This window comes from Meleagris gallopavo, chromosome 5 (assembly GCF_000146605.3).
Source record: "Meleagris gallopavo isolate NT-WF06-2002-E0010 breed Aviagen turkey brand Nicholas breeding stock chromosome 5, Turkey_5.1, whole genome shotgun sequence".
In the NCBI taxonomy this organism is placed as follows: domain Eukaryota; kingdom Metazoa; phylum Chordata; class Aves; order Galliformes; family Phasianidae; genus Meleagris; species Meleagris gallopavo.
This window is the reverse complement of record NC_015015.2, coordinates 42,755,213-42,772,216: the sequence shown is the minus strand read 5'-3', so window position 1 is coordinate 42,772,216 and position 17,004 is coordinate 42,755,213. Positions and strand designations below refer to the sequence as shown.

At 42.4% G+C, this 17,004-nt stretch overlaps 1 long non-coding RNA gene across 1 annotated transcript in view; it reads left to right on the top strand.

The window, feature by feature from the left end:
* Window positions 1–15,858, top strand: part of LOC104911215 — a 24,399-nt gene extending 8,541 nt beyond the window's left edge. The window contains exons 2-4 of the long non-coding RNA XR_004159961.1: window positions 187–292; window positions 11,453–11,561; window positions 12,422–15,858. This is a non-coding gene — a long non-coding RNA (uncharacterized LOC104911215). The remainder of the gene's footprint in view (window positions 1–186; window positions 293–11,452; window positions 11,562–12,421) is intronic.
* The last annotated feature ends 1,146 nt before the right edge of the window (window positions 15,859–17,004 follow it).

Here is a 17,004-nt window from a genome sequence, read left to right as displayed (position 1 = left end):
CCCCCAACAGTGAGTGGTGTCTGAGACATCTTTAGCTTGCTTTAAAAGTCAAAGTAGGCAGAAAATCACCGTTGAGCTTTCTGGCCTCCAGAAATGCTGATCAATACAGTAGAATTAGATTTTCTAACAAGGAAGCTCTTCTAGGCTCAGTTATGTTACTTTTTTTTTGTGTGTGTTCCTTCCCAGGCTTGAATATACATGCTCTGGAAAGTGGTAAATGGGCATTTATCAATGCATTTGATTGCAACCACTGCCTGATGATGGAGATCCTTTAGCAAGAGTCCCAAGAACTGTGAGTATTGTGGACAACTTGATCTTTGCAGAACAACTGAATAATAAGCTGGGATTGTTCAATGAGGAATGAAAACTGAGGAAGAATGTGATAACATATTCAAATGAACACAGGAATTGCAGATATTAACACTTTTCTTCCCATCCACTGGAAGTACAAAAACTAACGTGATAGAATTATAGCAAGTGAGGTTTACTTTAAAGCAGGAAAAATTCTTCAGTAATCAGAGAGTGACTGTCAGGGGTCTGTTGTCTGAAGCTGTGGTCAAATGCCCATAAAGAGAGAGTGTCTAAGAGTAGGCTGAATATATACCTGCAAGAATGAGCTTAGGTATAGTCAGTGCAGCTATGGGACAGGGAGATAAGACAGCGACCTCTGAGACCTGTCGAGTCCCTGTGCATTTCTCTATATCTTAGATGAAAACTTTCTCTCTCTTGCATCTATACCACCATCTGTGCCTATCTTCTCACTCAACTGAGCCATGTCCTTAGCAGCTCTTCCTGACGATCTGTGTTTGAGATGAGAAAATGGTGAGGCATTATATATTTGCAGTTTTGAAATAAATTTTAAAAAAATTCGCTTGCTTACCCGATATCTTCCATTTTAAACATGGATTATTGTAATTCCTAATGGGAGCAAAATTGATAAGGGAGGTGACCAGAAGCTTATTATTCATTTGCAGCTTTTATCTTTGGGAAACCAACATTCTGGCAAAGAATTTAATTGGGCTTTTTTGTTAATTCTCACAGTGATGCTTTGGTTTTCCTTTTGGGACTGCAGAGAAAAAACAGCATCTGGTGTTTGAGGATGCTGGGGATTTACACCATATTATGTGTAATATCTCTACTGTAAATAAACAAAATGAATAATTAAGTGAATAACGAGGTGTCCTGAATTATGACTTCTCTGGCTGCATCTATGAAAAATCAAAGGTATGTTTGTTCTTCTGTAGTTTGTGCTTTGGTGGGCATCTTGGTCTTGTCATTGCCCATATGCATATTAGCAATATGTCTTTTCAAGCAGAAGCCTGAAATAATAATGATGAAGGCTGCTTGGTAAAATGGAGGAATTTTTGCTCTTCAGTGTAGTGTCTGTCTGTGTTATAAGCTGTAAAACAGAAGAATAAATATTAGAAACTGTGTCATAGCCCTGAGGGCCTTACAGCTTCTGCCCAGTCCCTCCTGACCTGCTCACAGCCCAGGACCCCGCATCAGCCCAGGGCCATTGGCTGCTGCCTCAGTGAGGCCCCAGCAGGGCTGGGCTACAGCTCCCCACAGCCCAGCCCTGGCAGCCACGGGCCCTGCCAAACCAGGCCTAACAGTGGCCATGTCTTGGCCTGGCCCCTGTCTTTGGCTCCTGTCTCCCTGCAGAAAGCCTTCGTGGTCCACAGGGAGCTGCTGGCCCACGCTGCCTTGTTGGATTGGGTGGTTATGGTTTTTTGTTTTCTTTTTCCTTTTTGAATACAAAAAAAAATGTATATGATTTACATTGGAGCTGTTGTAGAGTCTGTCCTGATACAGATACTGGTGACATATTGGATGTAGGTGCCATCATCCGTACTTAATGAGAAGTACTCAAAACTGTTCTGCCCCATCAGAAGCCATGATAGGGCAGGAGGAGCACCTTCCTGTGGATGGCTGTTGCATTGGCTTCATGAAGACTGCAGTGGGCAAAGTGCTGCAGGAACACATTCCATCCCCCAGCTGTCCTTCTGTGGGGACGGTACTGGGGACAGCTGACACTGGGGCCACTTGAAGCTGTGGCTGGAATTAATATTATCTCAATGCCAGATTTCCACCTTGAGCACAGCTGCATATAAGTAGAAGGCAAAGTGATTTTTATGCGTATGTGATATGATAATTAAACTTAACACTTTCTCTGCATTTGCTATTCAACACTGTAAAAGGAAGCTAAATGAATTGCCAAGGAGATATAGTGAAAATTAATGATGGGGATAGGACTCAGAAGGGCTGTTGACATCTGGGCTCAATGCTCTGCAGAAAATCTAGTCATTGGTTAAAATCTGGTAATCACCTTAGGTGAGCATCCTTGGCTTTCTTCTGACAACCCCCCTGGCACAGAGCTGCATTTTTGTGCCTTTCCTTCCAGGCCAGTCCTCTGCAGGATCATTAGGATTTGATGCAATGACAGTTCTTTATTTTAAAAAGGGGCTTTCTGATGTCCGCTGTAGAACACCATCTTATAGATCAACTTATATTACCAGAAACACGACAAGAAATCCTTAGACATCACAACTATACAAAACATGGTTTGTCCAATGTTAAACCACCAGCAAAGGACAAACTATTTTTTAGAGCTGTCATATGTTGCCGCACCTGAGCTTTATTTGTCTTCTGATTAAAAGAGGTTTTCCTTCAGAAAAGTTCACTTGAATCTTATACTCATTTACTAAGTCTTACGTTCCAATTCAATTTATTTTAAAGCAGATTCTTTGGGGAAAATTATAAAGCTAATTTGAATTGATTCTTTGGAGATTCAGGTTTAAATGAAGTGCCATAAAATTGGCAGTCAAAGGGAAAAAATAGAATTGAATGTTATATTTGTATTACTCAATGGACACGAGCACCTTGCTTTTTGCTACTGCTGAGGGTTTTGATGTCATGTATTTCAGACAGTTTATAAACACATAAGAATTAAAGTTCACCCTGTTTTCCTCATTCATGTATATTATATCAAATTATAAACTTTTGGCTGCCAAGATCACAAAGTTAGTCATTCACTGTTTCCGTTTTTTCATAATAAATTCTATAAACTCTTACTGGTATTAATGCTAATTTTGGGGAAGTGAAACAAAGTCCTATATTTGTTACGTGTTGCAAAGATGGTACATCAGAATAATGTTCCTCACTAGCAATATTGTCTTTCTCCGTTTCCAAATGTACAGGGTAGCATTTGGTAAAAATACTGAGCTGTTTTGGATGTCAGGCAGTTTAGAAAATGTCTAAAGTTTGGGTGGCAAATGCGTGGCTTTTTCTGAAGCCAGTGTCTTTTTCATAGAATCATAGAATCACAAGGTTGGAAACGACCTATAAGATCACCTAGTCCAACCGTCTTCTCATTACCACTGCTACCACAAGCAATAAACCATATATTGCAGCTCCTCATCCAGGTGCCTCTTGAACACTGCCAGGGATGGCGACTCCACCACCTCCCTGGGCAGGCCTGACCACTCTCTGAGAGAAGAAGTTTTTCCTCATGTCTAACTTAAACCTCCTCTGTTACAACTTGCAGCCATTTTCCCGGGTCCTGTTTGTTTTTGAGGCCTTATGATCTTGTGTTACCAAGCACCTGGTTTCTCACTAACAAATGAGTCAAAATTTGTTCTTAGAGGTTTTGTTTTTGTTTTCCATAAAGCCTGCAGATACACCTTTTTTCTTAACAGAACTTAACAGAACTTGTGTTTTTCTGTTACTATTTGATGCATTCATAGCTTGGGAAATTCACAGGAATAATGGCCAAGGAGCTGGTTGTTCAATTTCCTCTCACAAAAATTACTGGGTAGATGTTCATTACTCCAACCCAGCACTGTGCTTCCAACCTAATCAGAAGCAGAAGTGAGGATATGAAAAGACGTGCTAGAGAAAGCTCCAGTGCACTCCATTATGCATTCTGCACACATGGTCCTATATTAGAAATGGCTGGTATTTTGTTTGAGTAAATACATTAGGAGATATTTAAATTAAAATATATGTTGCTTTCTTCCAATTTTCTTTATGTGAAAAGAGGTTTACTGAAAGAAACCTTCAGGCTCACAACTATTTTTTTATGTGCTCAGCTTCCCAGGAGCTATTAGTCAGAGTGGAAATACTTGTTTGCTCTGGTCCCATTGTAAGTGTTGGATACCTGAAATCAAACACCAGCGATGGTATTTAAATGTGGAAATGAAAATCCCCCAATCTTTCACACATGCTAAGCTGCTGCAACCCTCGGTGATCTCAGTGGGAGCTGTGGCTGCTCAGCGCTTTGAAAGTCAGCCTGTTAGAAGGGAGGTGCTTAGAGGAAGAGATAGATGTTGGGCTGCCTCGATAGTGTTCCAACACACCGCAGAACCAGGTGGAGGTGAGACGGTGCAATTTTGCTCTTCTTTGCAGCACTGCTGAGCTGATGGAAATCTATGGGCCACTCCTCCTGCCCGTCCCTGGCATTCTGAGAGTAGTTTGGCACCTGCTCTTCACAAATTTGTACTATGCCCTTTGTTCCTAAAAACACTAAGCAGCATTTGCCAGTGTGCTGCCAGCTACAAGCGTATGCAAGCTGCTGGCCTCTGGGCAGAGTGGCAAGTGGTGCCTTACCTCATTTGTGGGGCAGAATTCTATCAGACTGAATTGATCTCTGGATCCCTGAAATCCTTCTCCATCTGTTGTGATTACAAAGAGAATAGTGCTTTGCTGTGTATGACAAAGAAGATAGAGACCCTTATCCTGGTTTTCTATCAATGAATGGAAACCTGATGTTCCCCTTTGTTAAAAATGGCATTGTTCCTGAATGCCACCTGCATTAAGAAGGTAACAAAGCGAAGAAGAAAAAAATAACAGAAGTACATTTATACAGTTGTCTCTCTTTTGCATTTCTGCTTTTCTCTACCACAAGCCTGACTCTCATCTCTCCTTGCAAGAGGAGTGAGTGCTTACCCACGAAGGCTGGCAGCTTTAGTTGTTACTGAGTTGTCAGTATCAACGTGCATGATACCTGCTTACCTGGTGAAGCTGTAAGGGATGCTAAGAAGCCCAGCAAGTTTTGGAGGATTATTAAGTCATATGGCCAAATTTTTTGCTCTGAGGAGCAAGCTGATTACCATTAAGGGCTATACAAGTATACAAATAGAAGGTATTTCATATTTATTAGAAACAAGCTGTTACAGCAGGAACTCATTTTAAGCAATATAAATAAATTGAGATTTAAATGTTTTATTTATAATATATATTTTTAAATTTCAGTGAAGTGTTCCTTCTGCTTAATTGTGCCTGAACCTCTTCCCTGATCTGAGTGCTGTCCCTCCAACAGTGGCTCTTGTGTCTCACTTGTCACAGCATGAAAACTCATGGTTTTCTCAGTTTCTGTCTTCTAAACATTATTTTAAATAGACCCAACTGTAGTTGGGTATTTGTTTGATCTTGTCACCAGCTCTGTTTATTAGCTGATGGAACCAAGCCCTAGGCAGTATGAGCTCAAACAACAAAGGAGCTCACATACCTATTTAGCCTCACCCAATCCTCTGCTTTACTACAAATTAAAATAGATAGGTTTCCTTTGTGAGTTAAGCAGCAGGTGCAATTTACATTCTTTTAGCCAGAATAATCATTTTCTCTAGAAAACTTTTTTTAAATGTTCTTGTAAAAGGGTCAGACTTTTTTGTTCTCTTTTACGAACGCAGAACGAGATTCAGGCACAGGAGAAAAAAAAAAGGAAAAAGCTCAGGAGAAACAGGTAAACAGGAAATAGAAAAAAAATAAATCTAACAAGCCTTTTCAGAAGAAGCAGAGCAAGTACATAATGTTTATTTCAAGCTACCTATAGAAATAGTAACATAAATAAAAATATTTTTAAGATACCCATAACCACTTACCTCCATGTACGCTGCTAAGGTATCGTATGAGGTGGTAGGTGTTTTAGAGATGCCAATAGACAGACAGGCTTTTGATGACAAATCATGTTGTATGTAAGGCAAGAAACAGCACAGAGAGCACTGCCTTTGATTGAGAACTGGGCTTACACCTCTGGGGCAGAGCAGAAGGGAAGCAGAACATGCTTCACAAGAAAGTGTCCAGATAGGTTTTGAATATCTCCAGAGAAGGACACACCACAGCCACCCCAGATAGCCCAGTTCCAGTGCTCTGTCACCCTAAAAGTGAAGATTTTCCTCATGTTTGGATGGAACGTCTCTTATGTTCCAGTTGGTGCCCATTGCCCCTTATCCTGTTGTTGGGTTCCACTGGAAAGAGCCCCATCCATTTGACACCCACACTTTAGATATTCATAAACCTTGTAAGATCCTCTCTGTCTTCTCTCCTCCAGGAGATACTATTCCCTTAAGTTGCCTGTCCATTGCACCACATAATTGAGGGCAGAAGTGGACCACGTTCTCCTTTTTCTTGTGTATATCATGTGTAAACTCATGCATAAGCAAGGGATTGTCTATAACGATTCTTTGTGCATTTATCTTTTGATAAAAAATGTTGTATTACTTTCCTCAGCTCTCATTCCTTTCCACTCCTCAGTCATGCTCACAATGTCTCTCACTGGCATGTGCTGAAAAGAGTCATTAGCACACACTGAAGGGTATCAAATGGGATGTTTGCAGCTGTCATTTCACTGGATTATCTTTGGCTGTTCCCCCCCTTCAGGCTAATTGTGTCTGTTGTCACTAGGCAGTTAGAGGACTTTGCAGCAGGGGCCCAGTGAAAGAATCTCCTCATCAGACTGTACGCAGTGGTAGGAAACCTGCGGGAAATTAATGCTAAGGACATGAAAAGAGCAAATAAGCACAGAGAAAGAACAGAACTTTGTTCGCAGCTGAGTGATGTTTGATAACTCTAACGGAATTTGGCTTTTTGATGAAGCTAATGCTTCTTTCAATTCAATTTCATTTAAAAAAATCTACAAATTCAAAATGATCTGACTGTGTCCCCCGGCCTGCCTCTGGCACAGCAAATATGGCTACAAGCTACTCCACGTGGGCATAGCACTGCGGCCCACAGGTGGGGTCGCCTGAGGCGCTTCCTCAGATTCCCACTCAAGTGGCCAGGAGGTCCTTCTGAATGAGAGAAATGCAGTGCCTGTGATCAGACTGTGCTCCTGACAGCATGGGGACATTCTGCGACAGATTCCCTGCAACTGAAGGCCTGTCAGAAATACAACCAACAGCACACACCGTGTGTCACAACTGGGAGTCAGTGGGATGCTGGATGCCCTTCAGTCAGTCCTCCTCCTCCACCTCTGTTTCCTCTCAGATGTTTATTGCAGAGACAAGGGTGTGTGTAAATAACAACCTGCCCCAAGGAATGTGTATGGGATGTTACACTCAAGGAGTAAAAATGCATGTAGATGCTGGCTGCCTTGCTGCACTGCGTGCAGGCATACACATTAGGAAAGCTGGTGTGAAGTTTTACTGTGTCAGTAGTTAAGCATATGAATATTTCATGGCAAATTGTTAGGTAAATATGCAAGAGGTTTTTGTTCGGATACAAATTTGCCTTTACTCAGGCATTGAATTCTGTGGACGAGAGGTTCAATATTTAATGCAAAGTGTATGTAACCACATGAACTGGTGCTTCTCAGAGAGTGGGTGTTTCTTTAAAATATGTCCCTAGTCTAATGTAGCTTAAATGAAGTCAGTGGCACACAGGATGTGCTGCAGGTAGGAGAGCGATAACACGAGTGTGGCTCTGCATAGCACATGCATTTTTTATATTATACTCTTTAGCTGTTCAGATTGTCTGCAAGAGGATTTTGGTGCAATCAGTCACAGCTCTTACAGGAACACAGAAATTTGTTAACACTGAAAATCCCCCTTAAGATAGCATTCTATACCTCTCCTCCTTCGCCTCCCTCCCTTGCCTGACAGAATGAGAGCGTGTGTCAGGGCAAGGTCCTGCGGGGAGCAGCTTTGGCGTGAGGCTGGCAGGCACAGATGGCCAGCAAGCTGCAGCCCTAGTCCTCCTTGGCTGCTCGACCACACCGGATCCTCTGACGGGTCCTCAGCAGCCAACGAGAGTGTGTTTGCTCCAAATCCTGGCTTCCTTGCTTTCCTCAGGCTGACTAAAGACACACAGCCTTGTGGTCACCATCATGGCTTCCTCCTCATCCTTCTCTCTGAACAGGCCTGACCACTTATGCCCTCTCCCCACTTCCAGGTGCTGTCCCTCTACAAAGCATGGCTCCCTAGGCTGATGTCCTGGGACTCCAGTTGTGACCGTGCCTGCTCCGAAACTGGGGCAATAGAGGAGTTTCTGGCCAGATTGCCTTCCCACTGCCCGTGAAGAAAGCTGCTCTGAGGGTGGGCCTGCCCCAGGCAGACAATGTGGAGTGCAGTGTGTCTCCTATAAAACTCATGACAACTCTGTGCACATACATCTAGGCTGTGGCTAACACTGTGGTTGCTTGGACTACTTCATTGCATTTCTTTCTTTCCTTATGGCTTTTTTTCCCTTCCCTCTCTGCTTTGCTCTTCCTACCACAGTTCCCTTGCCCATGCTAGAAAAAGGAGGAATCCATGACAATGGTACCAGAGCGTCTTGTGAATATGACACAGTGCTAGACGGCTCAGGCAGCACAATTATGTTGAAGAGAGTGGAACTGAGCCTTTTTATTCCACAGCTGAGATCCTGACTTCTATTTTCAAAAGATTAATTCTTTTCAGGTTTACAGAAGTCAGCCAATGTCTACTCCTTGCTGTTGCTTTTTCTTGTCAAAGCACTTGCATTTCTGCGCTTACAACAATCTTTTTATTGGGAAGAGTGAAGGAGTTTTATAAGAATAATGCTCTTGTCTCTGATGCTCAATCAATCTAATTTTCGACCACTTCAAAGTTTGCCAAGCACCAGAGCTTAAAAATCCACACTTCAGCTTCTCACAGCACGTGCAAGATGCTGCCTGAATTTCTGGGCAGTCAGAGCTTGTGCTGTCCTCAGGCAATGTCAATTTGTCCATTACTGCAATGAGCCCATATTGCTCTGTGTAGTTTGATTCAGTTCCAGTGGCAAATTACAAGATTTGGGCACTACTGAGAAAATGTAGGTGGGAATTTCAAAAGTTCATCCAGCACATTCCAGCCCAGCTCCTCCCCGTAGAACTCACAGTGCTTGTGCTCCAGGTCAGTCAGTAACTACAGCTGTACGTAACGCTTTATTATACTTCTGCTATGGTATGTTAGGAGAGCCTGGCAGGCATCCTTATTTCTGAAGTGACTGCAAACTGCCTTTCAAAAAGCCATGTGGGCAATCTCACCTGCAAACATACAGAAGGATATATGTTTGCTTGATATAGTGAAGTACTTACCTCTGCTGTATTGTTTATTTGGTTATGTTTCTGACACTGACAAGATAGGCCTGTGTGGTTCTTGGCCAAAGCACCTCAAACAATGAATCTGTTGCACAAACTCAATATAACCAATGAATTCACCTGAGTGCTCTGTGACCACAGCACCCATCAGACCAGTGCCAGTGCACACTGCTGCCATGTGGCCATTCCTCATGCATGCTGCTTCCTTCCAATGTCGTACCATGTGGTAAAAAAAAAAAACAATACTTTGACAGAAAAACACATAAAAAGAAGCAATTCCTCAAAGTGTATGCAATAAACATTTTTTAAAAATGGTACTAAAACAGAATGAAGAGTACGTATTAAAAAGGAGACAAAAAATGAGTTGCCACCTTGGAACAGAATTCTGGAGTACTGAATTTCAACAAATGATTTTCTAATATAGAGGCTTCTCTGTATTTTTATGCACTGAGGTATAATCACATTGGTTAACATATCATAACAGCACAGTTATGTTTCTTATGCTCTGTTTCTTATCACAGCACAGTTTGGAAAACTGAGATGGTATCATGATCCCCATTTGTTTCACCACAGTGTTTCCTTTTTATATGTTGGCATTTAGTAACACTGCTCTTTTGTTCCTATTGGTTTCCTGTCAATGCTACTTTCTGGTTTTTACGTTTCCATACAATAATATTTCAGTGTTCAGCTAGAAAATACTGTCAGGACATACTTATTTGTATTTAAACACATTTCACTGGGAAGAATTAAAACAGAAAAGCTCTGAAAACATGCCTGTTGATTTGTGATTCTGTAAAACATCTTTTACCTCAGTTGTATACCAGATTTGTCCCTTCAGCATTGCTTTTACGAGAACAGGAGAGAGTACGACTCAAAGCGCATTAAAGAATAGAGAAACAGCTGATATCTTCTCTTATTATTCAAATGATGTTTCAAGCATAAAACAAAAGGTGAAGACCTGAGTGAACATCTTGCAAAGCACAAAAAGAGAGAACCTCTCCTTTTATTTAAAATGCTTGTATGTGTTGAGATGCAACGAAAGTCCCAAATAATCTCCCTTTGTGAAAATCAGACCATAGCAGTTCAGCCTAGATACTTGGATGAGGATTTGGTACTCAGAATCATAGAATCACTTAGGTTGGAAAAGACCTTAAAGATCATCGAGTCCAACCACAACCTAACCATACTACCCTAACCCTAGCAATCCTCTGCTAAATCATGTCCCTGAGCACCACATCCAAATGGTTTTTAAACACATCCAGGGATGGTGACTCAACCACCTCCCTGGGGAGCCTATTCCAGTGCTTAACAACCCCTTCTGTAAAGAAGTTTTTCTTGATGCAGACACCTTTTGAAGCTCATCACTATAGTAGGGAAGTTCAGCCCATGCACCAGAAGATGCCGTGGAGTAGCAGCCCCACCTCATGACTTCCTGTACTGCACCTTTTCTCTCTCTTCTTCCTGTGCCTCTTTCCCTTGGGGCTAAGACTTGGTACACTGAGTGCATTTCATCCCTTGGCCAGCAGCACCGTGAGTTATATGTCATTGGCAGTGGGGGGACAGGGAGTGAAGCCATACAGAAAGGTACAGATACCCCAAGGCATGGCCTGACAGAAGTGGCAGTGATACTAAGCACACGGTGTCTGGACACTGCAGAACCCGTACCTGCGCTTTTAGGCTGAACAGATGAAACAGCTGTGGACTCCTACTTTGTGGTAACCACATGCCAGCCCTTGACAGAAGCCAAAGCAAACATACTCCTATCCCACAATCACCTATCTGTGAAGTAGCTTCCCTCTTTACCTTGGCAAAACATGATTTTATCTGCTCCAATGTGGTCAAAAATACTATGTATAAGTAAATATAAGCCTGAAGGCTCCACGATGACAGTACCACTTGCCTTTATGTGCCTTCAGGTACTGCCCCGTGGATGAAGACCATTAGTTCAGCTCCCCTCCCTGTGCTGGTGTTTCTGAAGTGCTTCCATCTTGGGTGATTTTCTAAGTAATAGGTTTTTAGTGACCGTGGTATGCTTCTGCCGAACAATATAAATCAAATTTTGCATATCTAATACCAATCTATACAATCATGCATTGAACTGTTTCCATTCAGCTTTTCCTTTTGTTTCCATATCTCTAGAAATATCCTGAGTCAAGATGCCAGCCCCTCCTGCACCCCATGCTCCAGATGCTGGTCTGCTGAACGATGGCTGTATCTGCCCTGAGGACATTGCGAGCCTCACTCCCAGGTATAAGCTGCTGATATAGCACCTCCTCCTTTATCTATTTCTGTCTGTGGAAAGAAAACCAGGGAACTAGGAGGCCAGATGGGGTTGTGGTGACTTTCCACCAGATCCCTGAACAATAACCCAAGGATCAGATGTCAGGGCTCACTGTGAAGTACTCATAGCACAAAGCAGAGGTTCCCTAGGCACTAAAGTGACCTTAGGAGCCAACATTTGTAAACATTTTTTTTTGCTTGAATAACTAGTGAGCTTCTCGCATCATTACTGCACTTCATGCAATGACATAGCCTAAAAGGACTTGGCAGAAGTTTTCACCTCTCGGGGAGGAGCTTTGGACATTCCTCTCCTTGAATCCTCTTCTAACCCTCTTTTTCCTTCCGTGAGCCTTCCTCCTGGTTTAAACTCTCCATTGAAAATAGAGAAGTTATTTGTGTGATGTTATTCTTTGCTACTTCTTCCCATAAAGAACCTAGCCCTGGGGAAGTTCACATGTGGAAGGAGCACTGGGCTGCAGCCATGGCCTGGGAGCCCCACCCACATAGCTTGCAAAAGTTGGTATACTTTGATTTTTTTGTGTGTGCTCAAGATACTCAGATCTGGAAAATAACCACTGAGCATACAAAGTAGGTCACTTCATTAATGCAATGGTGAGCACCTGCTAACTGCAGTAAAAGAGATCTTCATATATTACTACTGAACCTGGCAGCAATTAATAGACCAAATGACTGATCTTCAGAAGCGCAAACAGACAAATGGTCTCTCTGGCTGCTTTTATACTTTCTAATCAGCTTGCTATTGAGGCCCATTTTTTGCACATACCCACTTGCATTCAACCTTTCTGCACTTTTGGTGGTTCATTGCAGTATGTTTGGAAGTAGCTAAACCTGTGCTGGTATGAAGAGGCTGGCCAGCAAGTCCTACGAATGACACAGATGTCAGCAGCACCCAGCTGGCTTGACCCAGCTCATCCATACTTTCCAGGTATGCCTTCAGAGGTAAATAGAGACACCTGCCTGTCTGGGAGGTGTTAAATGGTGCTAGAGAGAGGCTTGAAATTGGCCTTACTGAGGAGAATGGCTTTGGAATGGTGACCTGGTTGGGCACCTCTGTATGTCAGGATACCTGCTGGATAGAAAGGTTTGTCTTCAGAGTGGAATGGCAACATGGACAGGACTGCTGCTAAAGGCTGTACTGGAGGTCCAGGACATGATGTGTGCTACCTGCTTATTGAAACATGAGGTATGTGAGGTGGGGGCCAGCCTACTGAAATGCTGCTTAGAGTTTCTGTGAGCTTGGACCCTGTGATCCAGAAAAACAAAATCTAAATTTTGATGGCTTTTATAGCTTGGAGAGATGTAACCTGTAGTCTTTCTATGTGGAGCTGCTTGCAATCCTATTCTGGTAAAGTTGGTTTCTAATAACGGAGTAATTTTAAAGCTGTTATAGTAAATATTAGCAGTGAACATCTTCCAGGTGACACTTATGTAATGATTGCACTTTAAAAATAATGTGTGGATTAGAAAGAACATATTAGTTCAAATACTTTGCAGTCATCTGAGACTCAGATCATGATACTTTTGAAATAACAAGGGCTGTCTGTGACGTTATGGCAAACCTTTCCGTCCCTGATCCTTGTTTCATAGCTTAGCTATATCTTGTCATGATTGTAGCCTATGCTAAGAAGCTAATCAATAGCCAGGGGAAACAGACTGAAAGGTTTCTGGAACAGCCTGTGATGCTACTAATCTCCTAGAATAAGGACCCAATTTTGAAGATGTATACTGCTGAAATAACTATTTGCTCCAGTAAGTTACTCTGCATTTCCATCATTTGAATGATTCCCCTTATATTCACGGGTGCTTCACCAGCCAACACTACTGTGCTTTATAAATAAGAGCGCATAACAGAGAGTGATTTTATACTCATGCTCTCTTATGAGGACTTTATTTTCTATTAAGTTCGAAGCAGTTCTGGATAGGTAAAAAGCTTTGTGCTTCAGATTCATTTTTTTCTTTTATTTATGCCACTGAAATTTCTCATCTGTATCAAGTCACTGTCCCTCTCCAATTCTTCCCAGCCATCTCCTCTAGCTGCTCCTTTGTACTTCAGTCAATGGGAGCTTCATCAGGTCAAGCACGTTAGGAATTAACCTAAGACCAAGTATGCTATGAAAATTCCCATTATTTCCTGAGAGAAGCATCCATCAGAAAAAAAGAAAAAGAAAAAGGCAAGAGAAAGGAATCAAGTGTACACTGGGTAAAACAGGGAAATAGACAGGTGTGAGAGTGTGAGGGGAAGATCTGTTAAACTTACATTTCACTTAGTGGAAAGAGAATGCTGCCAAGACAAGCTGTATCTGAAATCAGCATACAGTGCTTCGGGATTGTGATTGTCAGTCTGCTATTTCCCATTTTGTTTAATTTTTAATCCAAATTGTGTTCTAAAAATAGGGAGCATTTTGGAGCTGAAAAGATGAGAGTAGCAGAAGAGGGGGGAAAAACAGAACATGCAGGAGGAAAACTGCTGTAGCTGAAACATTCCTGTTGGGATTTCTAGCTCTGTATCTCGGATGTGGTTACAGAACACAGACTTACCTTATCTGTGCCATTGCGGGAGCCCCTCTGTAAAATAAATGATAACTCATAGCCTGTGAACAGAGAGGGATGGTTACTTTCCTATTTGGATAAGAGTAACTGGAATATGTTATGGAATACAGGCAAGAATTCACCTGTCCTGTTCCTACCTAAGTAATGTTTCTATAGCTACTGCCGTTCCTTTTTTTTGCTTTTCATGTGCCTGAAGAGATTTGTACCGCTAATTATTAATAGCGGGAAGTTTTTACTTCTGGGGAAGTTTTTACAGAAGAGCTGGAGTCTCCTGTTTTCAGTTAGCATTGCTTCAGCACGGCTAGTTTGTCCAGGATGGGAAAGCCAAGAGATGTTTATCTGGATAAGATTGTGAAATCTTTGTTTATGCATTAGTCTCCTCTCCAGAGAAGACTGGAATATCTCGCCTGAAGTCCCAATTCAGCATCTTTTCTGAAGAGGCCCCTTAAAAGCTAGAGCAACCTCCTCTAGGCTAAACAAGAAAATCAGTTGGAGGGGGGAAAAAGAAAAAGCAGAAAAAAAACTTATATCATCTTTGAACAGATGTGCCTCCAAAGTCCTCCAGCATGAGTGTATGCATGTGGTGCAAGAAGTACTGATTTCAGCAGCCTTTGGAGGTTCTGCTGCCTCCTCTGACTTCTGTGCATTATGTTGAAACTGTTACCTTTGGCTTTCCCCAGAGCAGCAAATTCTGGATGACAACAATGCAAAACAGGAAACTTTCAGATATTCAGATTTGGTTTGGATCCAGGATGCACAAAACTTTGTGATCTGCATCATAATCTCAAATTCCTGCCTCATTTTTGTGGACCTTTACTTAAAGGAGTGTGGGAACTGTTAAGTCAGAGCCTGAACCACTAATTGCACACCTGGGGAAAGGACCTGGTCAGCCCTGGGAGCACAGGTGAAGGCAGTTCAGCTCTGTGATCAGGGCCTGGCTGCACCTCTCTTAGACCTCATTTAAGGGCTGACAGCCACTGGAAAAGGATCTCTCCCTGGAGATCCCTCCTTGGTGAGGCTTTCTCCTGTGAACCTCTAATCCTCTGATATGGGTGAGCAATCATCTTACCTTACATTATAGGACCTCTCTCTTGTGCCAGTCCTTCAGTCATTGTACCTTTGTTGTAATGCCTTTCCCATTGTGTTGATCTGTCCAATTGCTACAAAAGGCTAAAATGCATTTATCTATATCGCTTTAAATTTTTTATTTTTTTGAAAATTCCTAAGCCCCCCTCTTTTCCAGAGGATGGGAGATGTGAAGTTTACCTAAGTTTCTCCAACTGTGCCCAGCTAGAAGAATCATAATACCTTGACAAGCCAGCTTCTTCCTTAAAAAATGCTGGCTCACTTAACTAGATCACAAGGTATTTTAAAATCACATTCCATGGTTTTTTTTTTTTTTCTGCCACTTTTAAGTCTAATAATCAATTTTTGTTGAGAGTAACCAGGGAAAACGAAAGGGATTTAAGTGCTTAAGTCACTGGACTGCAGCTTTCTGATTTATGATGACAGTAATAGAAATTGGCTACCAAGAGGCTCCCAGATACACCACCTGATGTCTGCTTTCAGATCCTGTTTAACTTTTTAAAAATCTAGCCCCATAAATGTTAGACCTGAGTGGAGTACTTGAAAGCCCTCTGTTGCACTGTCAGTTCAGGAATTGGCTTTCTTCTCCCAGAGCGCTTAGAGAAGCGGGTTGTAGTTCATATAGTATATGTAGTTTGTGTAGTGTATGTAGTTTATATATATATTAAAATATATGATTTTTTTTTTCCTTCCCTAATGTGCTTTGGAAGTGACAATAATTTTGGAGTTACAATCAGCTGTAAGCACCCAGGGCTCAATAAGGATGCTTTCTTTCTGAGAGGAAGGGATCCAGCTGAGCACTGAGCCAGGCAGGGGCTCCAGAAGGCAGTGGACTGTGTCCAGCCCTGGTGTGATGGACTGCTGGTGCCTGAGCTAGAGCATGCACTACAAACCTGATGAGATTATGCCCTTATCATGTTCTGAAATTCATATATGTCTTATAGCTGAATTGGTTCCCAAACACGACAGTTTCTCTTGTCTTTTGTCACTGCTGGGTAAAAGACATGGGGGACAATTGGAAGCAAATTACTGGTGTGGCTGAAACTGGGCAGTCAGCCACAAACTGAGCTTAAAACAGTTCCAACTGTAACCTGCTTCCCAGAAGCTGCTCTGCAGAGCTGTGTGTTTGGACCATACTGTACGTTATCTCTGGAAGAGTACGGCAGGGCCATGTGTGCTCTGTCTGCTCTCCTTGCCATCCCTGCAGCTTGACTTCTCCTGCAGGTGAGTGCTGGAAATCTTGAACAAACCTTCCAGGACTCAGCCCTTGTAAGTGAGAGGAAGTTAAAAGAAGACAACACTTGCATCTTTCACTGAAAGAATTCCCTAATCAGGTCTGAAATTCACCACAAGCGGTGGAAAATTAGCCTGCTGTGTAGGATCACCTGGAGCAACTGCTCCTCACGGAGCCAGAAATAACTCCTGATATCCTGATGACACATCAGGATGGCAGTCCTTTAACACTCACAGAGTAGTTTTTATCTTCTAAGCATTGTGAATATTAGCTAATTAATCCTCACAAAGCCTGAGGGAGTTACAGAGGTATTGTTATAAGCTGGGACCAGCAAAGCATTTCAGTTGTCATCGTGCCTCATGCTGTGGCTACCGCTGGCATCAGTTGGGGCAGAGATTAACATGTTACAACTAAAAAGCACTCTCCTTTTGTCCCCCAGTGATTGACTGTTCGGTGAGGCTCTCCACAGAGCAGGAGGACTTGGTATGCAAAATCAAGTGGGGCTGTGTCCACCCAGCCT